At 51.8% G+C, this 7,353-nt stretch overlaps 1 long non-coding RNA gene across 1 annotated transcript; it reads left to right on the top strand.

The window, feature by feature from the left end:
- The first annotated feature begins 271 nt into the window (after positions 1-271).
- Positions 272-3,211, top strand: LOC135313334 (uncharacterized). Its single transcript, XR_010372954.1, has 2 exons — positions 272-634; positions 2,243-3,211. It is a non-coding gene; the product is annotated as an uncharacterized LOC135313334 (long non-coding RNA).
- The last annotated feature ends 4,142 nt before the right edge of the window (positions 3,212-7,353 follow it).

Here is a 7,353-nt window from a genome sequence, read left to right as displayed (position 1 = left end):
AGGCCGCCCCGCCGCGCCTGAAGGCGCAGCAGCGAAAACGCCGCGACAGCACGGCGACAACGCGCCGGTCGGGCGGAGGGGTGGGGGAGGGCGCCGGTACCCACGGGGGGAGAGCGGCGGGGAGGGTGGCGGGGCGAGACGGGGTGCGCTGCGGCGGCGTCAGGCGTTCACTAGGGCACCCCGGCGGGACGGGGGGGCCTCGCGGGGGGGGCGGCTGTGCGCCGAGACCCCACCCCTCCAGCTGCTCGTGACGTCACGGGGTGCCATCTTGAGGCGGCGCCGCCGGGGCGGGCGGTACATGTCGTCAGCCTGTTGTTCTCCGCGTGTTGGCCCCGCGGCCGCTGTCGTTCGGTGTTTTCTCCCATTTCTGGTGCCAAAACCCGGTTTTAAGAGCTGCCTGAGGACACGGGCTGTGTCCCCTCGGTGGGAGTGGGGAAACGGCGGTGGGAGCGCGGCTGTGGGAGTGCGGCGGCTGAGGAGGCGGGCCCGGCAGCGCTTCTTGAGCCGTCCGGAGGCGGGCAGCGAGGCTGATGAGGAGCGGCTGAGGGAGCTGGGGGTCTTTAGCCTGAAGAAAAGGAGGTTGAGGGGAGACCGTAGCGCTCTCTATAACTACCTGAAAGGAGGCTGTAGCGAGGTGGGGGTCGCTCTCTTTTCCCAAGTAACAAGCGATAGGATGAGAGGAAATGGCCTGAAGTTGCATCAGGGGAGGTTTAGGTTGGATGTGAGGAACAATCTCTTCCCTGCCAGAGGGGTCAGGCCCTGGCACAGGCTGCCCAGAGAGGTGGGGGAGTCACCGTCCCTAGGGGGGGTTCAAAACCCGTGCAGACGTGGCACCTGGGGACATGGTTTAGGAGGCCTGGGGGTGTTGGGTTGGGGGTTGGACTGGATGATCCTAGAGGTCTCTTCCAACCTCGGTGATTCTGTGATGGCCGGCGGCTGTGGTTGGGGGGTTACAGCTGGGAGGGGTACAGCTTGGCGAGGGTACGGCTTGCAGGGAGGATAGCTTGGGAACATACGGCTGACCTGGGCATCATCCATCTTGGGCGAGGGGAGGGCAGGTCTGTGCAACCAGGAGGGGAAGGTCCCCGGGAAGCCCCTCCCTGGGCACACCTGAGGGCCTCCTGGCCCTGTACCCCCTGTGGGCAGCCATCAACGGCCACTTCGGGGAAGCCGGGAGCTACAGGCTGCTGCCTGGTGTACCTCCTCCCTGTGAGCCTCAGATGAGGTTATGCCAGTCGGGGTGTGAGTCAGAAGTTTCATACCCAGCACCATGTGATTGTTGGAATATGCACAGTCATATGTTTTAGGGCTGTGCCTAAAAGAGTAGTCGTGAGCCTTAGTCATCATCACGGTAGTGTCAGCACATTAGTCAGAGCCTATTTTTGACCTCTTTGACAAGAGAACTTGTGGAAAAGTGAGGCAGAGCAGTGTTACAGGGGCTGTATTTCTCTTAGGAGGGTAGGACTTAAAAAGAACCGAGAACAAGATTCTTGAAGGAGTTCTGTACGATTCTGTGTGATTTTCCTGCCCGCTCCTCTCAAATTTATGGGGCCGTATTTCTTTCCTCAGCTGTGATATGCAAGTATAAAACTTAAAAGATATAAAAGTTTCACTTACACGTGTGAAAAATATTTTTAGCTTATTTTTGTATGGAATTTTAGATTACATTTTAGAAATAAAGTTTTATTTGAAGAGCGTGCTGATGTTTCTTCAAAAATGATGGCAGAGGTCATATTTCTTCAGCGTTTTGCACATGAAAAGCATTTATTTTAAATCATCCGGGGCCCCGGATGTCACAGTATTACCAAATGTGCTGAGTTTTTGTTTGACTGAAACTGCTGTAGCAGATCCCTTGCCGGTCTCGCCTCCCGGGTGGAATTTCTCTGTTGTTCCCATTTTCCAGGGTTTGAGGCAGTCTGCAGGTGGCACCGTTGTCTCGCGTTCACAGCCATCGGTGCCCATCCTGAACTGAGCGTTGTCAGAATTTTTAAGGCAAAATGGAGCGCCTTTCCCTCAGTCTTAAATTTACTAATTACATTGGAACTTAAAATTCTCATTTAATGAATCAGACCAAATAAAAAAGGCACTAATTTGTTTTAATTGCTTTCAAAAGGAAGGGTGACTCAGTTTGTACAGAAATGCAATAAACGCATCTGGCTGAAATAGAAAACTAACAAGTTCTGTATAATTCAGGACAATGAGTTTTCCCTTTTATTAACTTCCGCTCCCTTTCCCTCCGCAGTATCACATGTGGTGCAATAACCGCAGCAGCTGCACATCCAAATAAAAGGAGAACTTCTCCAGTTCTTCAAATCCTGTAGCGTTGTTTTTTGTCACCTCAGTGAATCGAACCAGATGTCGCACATCTCCACGTGCGTTTGCTCCCGTTTTCATCTGGTCGCGGTGAGACGCTGTGCCTGAGATCTGCCGTACCTCCTGGAGATGAAGCGCTGGACAGGACCTCCTGTGCTGTGTCCGAGCCTCCCAGGTTCCAGCAGTCGTGTGGAACAGAGTCCAGAAGCATCTACAGAACTTCTGCTCTAGGTGACACCACAACCAAAGCTGTGGGATGTTTCCCAAGGGAAAAACCTAAATCCCATAGTAAATTAAAAAAGCCACGGTAATAACAAGACCCAGGAAGTGAAAAGGAAATATTTGGGCACTGCCAGTTATCCCGCGTCCTGCAGGAACAAATGGCTCATTGAGGAGCGCTCCTAGGAAGCACTGAGAGGACAGAAAAACAGCTATTAAAAAAAAAAGTTATTTCTAAATCTTTTTTCCAGACTGATGGATCCGCTGGGCTTTGGAGGCAGTTGATGCTTCCCCCTCCTCACCACTCCGTTGCACTTCAGAGGGGCCAGTTCCCGGCTTTCCCTGATACTTTTGTGTTGTCATAATATTTAATCTCAAGCCTTAACTTTTGTAACAGGTGTTTTAAATGACAATTTATATTGTCCAAAGTGTTTGCTTTTAGAAAACTCAGGTAACTCTCAGGAAGCTTCTTCCTAGCGCACAGAAGCAGCTTGCTAAAGCTTCTCGCTTTGTCTTCTGTCTGACTGCATTCTCTGTATTTCTCCAGCTGCCCTCTAGTTTACTTTGTGGTTTACTGGAATTTTTTTTCCTCTTCTTATAGTGGACTCTCTCCTCTGGTGCTCTATGTAGGAGCCATGCAGACAGAGAAACTGATTAAACAGAGAAACGCTGAAAATAATTCCCCAAAAAGCATTTCAAGATGTGCGGGACTCGCCGTGGTGGAGCAGCTCCTCTGTGCCGGGGCTGCTGTGGTGAAGCAGCTCCTCTGTGCCGGGGCTCGCTGCGATGGAGCAGCTCCTCTGTGCCAGGGCTCACCATGGTGGAGCAGCTGCTATGTGCTGGGGCTCGCCACGGTGGAGCAGCTCCTGCCCCTTCATTGTTCCTTCACGCAGCACATCGGAGGCAGGCAGACTAGGCTCATTCTGAGACCATCTCTCCTGCCCACCCGTCCCCTCCAGCCAGCAGTTGAGAGGAAATGAGTGTTTTGGCATGTAAGATAAGTGCGTGCTCCAGTAACCCAGTAAATTTGCCTCAGAGAAGTGGTTTTGCTCAGTGGCGGGTCTGTGAGGAGTTTCTGACCCCATCCCATATGGCAGTAGATGCTAAACCAGAGTCCGAGGTTTTGTCAACAAATTTGCCTCCCTTTGGCTCCGTACGGCCTCCCGGCCACATCCCCTTCTCTGAATAGACATCCACCGGGCAGGAATGCGGCTGTCAGGCAACCCCGATGGTTTCACAGTGCAAGCCAAATTTCAGATCAGATGCTTCCTCTCATGAGCTCCAAAGTTCAATGTCCTTTCACTGTGAGCATTTACGCTCTGAATGAAAAATGCCGGTATGCTGCTTTGCATCTCGTTGCCGGCTCACAGCATGCGCCCAGACGGCGTGTAAGCGATTCTTTCTGCGGGACTGGGGACCAGATTTGGATCTGTCTGCACCTCCGTCAGTCAGATTGCACTCGCTGTACCGGCACAACTCTGGCTTTATACTCCTTTACGATTGACATATCCCCCAAAATATAATTTTTAATTTTAAAGTCTGGCTTGTGCTTTTCAGAGCTGTGGCTGCAGATAGTCAGAACTGGCTGCTGGGTAACAAGGCCATGTTATTTTGGGATACTCATCCTGACACAAGAATGAGCATCCAGACACACCGTGCCTTGAAGCATATAATTAGCAAGACAGTCTAGAATATGCAAATGTACATTTTTAATTAGTTCTGAACACACACAACCACCTGTATGGGTGATCAAGTAGGGGAGAGGACAGAGCACCACAGCTACGCCCCAGACAGTCGGTCGTTGTCGGCGACACCTACACTGTCGTGTGCATTTAATGTATGCTCAGCGATCAGCTGATTCCAAATTACAAAATCCGTCCGGTTTCTGCTGCCAGGCTTGTTCCAGCTCTGCAACAGAAAACCAGAACAAATCAAAACAGAACCATGGCAAAAAGAGACTCGGGGGGTCATGAGACACATCAGCAAGCTTGACAAAATTAACCCCTGCGGGTGACTGACAGCGCAGGTTAAAATGAAATGCGTCAAAAAAGTGGATGGAGTGGGAAGTAAATCAATAAACGGAGGATTGCATTATGCCCTTCAGATCGGACTTAAAAATCCAGACTAACTCTCATAAGCAGGACCCTGAGCGTGACCTTGATGCAGTCTGCTAGAACGGGGCTGTGCAGGGAGAGCAAAACAGTTGTGCCCACGCAGCCGGGATGCAGGGTGAGGACAGCAGTAACGCCATCAGCAACGGTTCAGTTGGTAAAGGCTCTTCCCCTGGCAGAGCAGCCTGTGATATTGTTGGAAGTTCAGCGTTTTACCTGAAACGTGGGACTTCTGCACTTTTTTAGTTGCCCCATCAACTCTCTTCCTCTCCAAAATGGTATTGAATACCATTCTTTTCCCAATGACGAGATGATTAAAGTGGGAGATACTTAAATAAAGGATGGCACCGCCCTTGCCCCAATCCCAGCACCTACGGTGCAGTTAAAAGCGGAGGCACCCGCAGATCTGCAGCTGGGGTGCAGGGCTAGAGGGCGGATGGAGAGGCACATCTGGAGAGGGAGACGCAAGGACAAGTGACGCTCCTGGGACTGAGCGAAAGCGTGACAGAGGAGAGGCAAGTGCCTGCCTTTCCCAACAGGGGCGTTGGCTACGACCAGGCTGGCAGCCAGCCTTGGGGGGGGACGCCAGAGGAGCCCCTGGTCCTGCTCCCTGTCCCCTCCGGCTGTGAACTGCTTACCTTTTGGGGTGTTTTCTAGAGAATTCAGCTTTGGGAAGTGGTTTAGGAGGCACGGTGTTGTTGGGTTGAGGGTTGGACTTGATGATCTTAGAGGTCTTTTCCAACCTTAATGGTTCTATGATTCCTCCAGGGTGAACTTCCAAAGAGGTTAACAGTGCCTTTGGGAGTGATTGGGAGAAGAACCATCCTCGGCTCCACATGTGTGTCCCACTCACAGCAGGATCCCATTGTATGTCTCCATGTAAGAGCAGAGGTTTGCCCTGGGACCCAGAGGTGATGCCAGGATGCTCCTGCCTCGGGATCAGCGACACCGTATTGGCGTGGTTTGCAGTTAACACCGCATCAGAGAACATTGCCTGAATTTCCTGTTTTGACACAAAATGTTACCTTTGGTTTTCCTGACTTGCTTTTTTTGTATGTATTTCAAATCCACCACAGTATGACTTGAAGGAAATTCTCCAAATTGCAAGGAAATGTCCTCTCCCTTGCAAACCTGGCGAGCTCTGTTTCTGATTACACACTTGTTGGACAAGTATGATAGGCTAGGCCCTGCATGGGTGTTTTGTGGCTTCATTCATGTTTATAAACTACTCTGAGATCCTCAGATGAAAAAGGATTTATGAGCACAAAATAATAAGTTGCCAAAGTGTTTCTAACCTCATAAACAGATAATTTTAAATTCAAGGAGACACCGAGGAGGGCATGATCGCACAAGCGGCCTGGGAAGGGTGTTTCCATCACCCGTCCCAGGAGCTCAACATGCAGAATTCCCTCTGTTGCTGTAAACCCAGCTAGCATTTTATCATAAACTGAGAAAAGCCTTTCTAAATTTATTTCCTAGGTTTTAAAAATGGAAAACCCGTTTGTTTTTAGCTAGCCTCCTCCTTTCGTTTCTCTATTTATGCTGTAGTCACAAGGCACTAGAGCGAGGCTTCCTGCAGATATTAACTGAATTATGGGACTCAGTTTGACTTTGTTCCTTTTTGTCACAGAAACCGTGGCAAACATATTTGTTGTGGGGCCGTTCACCGAAACAATTGCACAAGCCGAGCTGGGACCCTGCGCATCCTCCCTCCTCCTCCCACTCACCGAAATTGGCGGGCAGGCAGCCCGCGAGCCCCCCGGGGCAGAGCCAGCCCCCGCCAGCCACGCACCATACTGAGCAAACGGCAAACGTGTTGGGGACGTGTATGAGTTATTCATGGGCCATTTTGCAAACAGAGCGGGATGATCAATAGTTAACCAGAGGCAGCGGTGGGTGAATGGGCTGGACCTGTACGTGACTCGGTGGCCACAAGCTGCTTGCCTGGCCAACCTGGGCTTCCCTGTCCTGGGGACTGTTTGGCCTCAGCCCCCCCAGATCCCTTCTGGGATGCGTGTCCCCTCCCTGGGCCGGTGCTTTCTGAGTTTTTCTCCGTGCAAAGGCAGAAGGTCCCCCAGCCCCCAGCAGAGCAAACCTCCAGGCAGAGCATTTCCCCACAGAGCAGTTTCAGAGGCTCCTTCCAGTACATACAGCAAACCTCCTGCGATCCATGGGAGTCCAGTGCGCCCACGGGGAGGCATCCACCCACGGGCGCTCCTTGCCGGGGCCAAAGGCAGAGGGTGGGGAGCCTCCACATGAGCTGTGGTGCTCCTTGGGCGCTCAGGTGGGTGACCAGCAGCAGAGCTCCCCTCCAGAACCAGGCTGCTCTCTGTGCGACGGAGGTTGCGCTATTTACTGTTGTAACCGAAGGCAACGTAATTACAGCTTAATCTAATTAATGAATCCTGATAAGAGCCATTGTAACATTTCCCATTCCGTAGTTGCACTGCAGTTGGTGTTGGGTGCCTGGTACGCAGCGATGAGTTGGTGAGCCCCAACTGGCCACCCATGGGAAGGGACGCTGCACGCATGCGGATGCTGCAGCTCAGCGGGGGAAAATGCAAAATAAACAGCGCGGACGGCCATCTGCCACTTCCGAAGCAGCAGCCAGCGCTAACACCCCATTAGGACATGGACCAAAAGCACAAATCTGGTGGTTTGGCCACCGGCGATTTTCATTTTTCTACAGAAAAGGCTTCAGGCATTTGTT

Source organism: Phalacrocorax carbo, chromosome 5 (genome assembly GCF_963921805.1).
Source record: "Phalacrocorax carbo chromosome 5, bPhaCar2.1, whole genome shotgun sequence".
NCBI lineage: Eukaryota > Metazoa > Chordata > Aves > Suliformes > Phalacrocoracidae > Phalacrocorax > Phalacrocorax carbo.
Note: the sequence above shows the minus strand (reverse complement) of the source record. Positions and strands in the feature narration are given on the sequence as shown.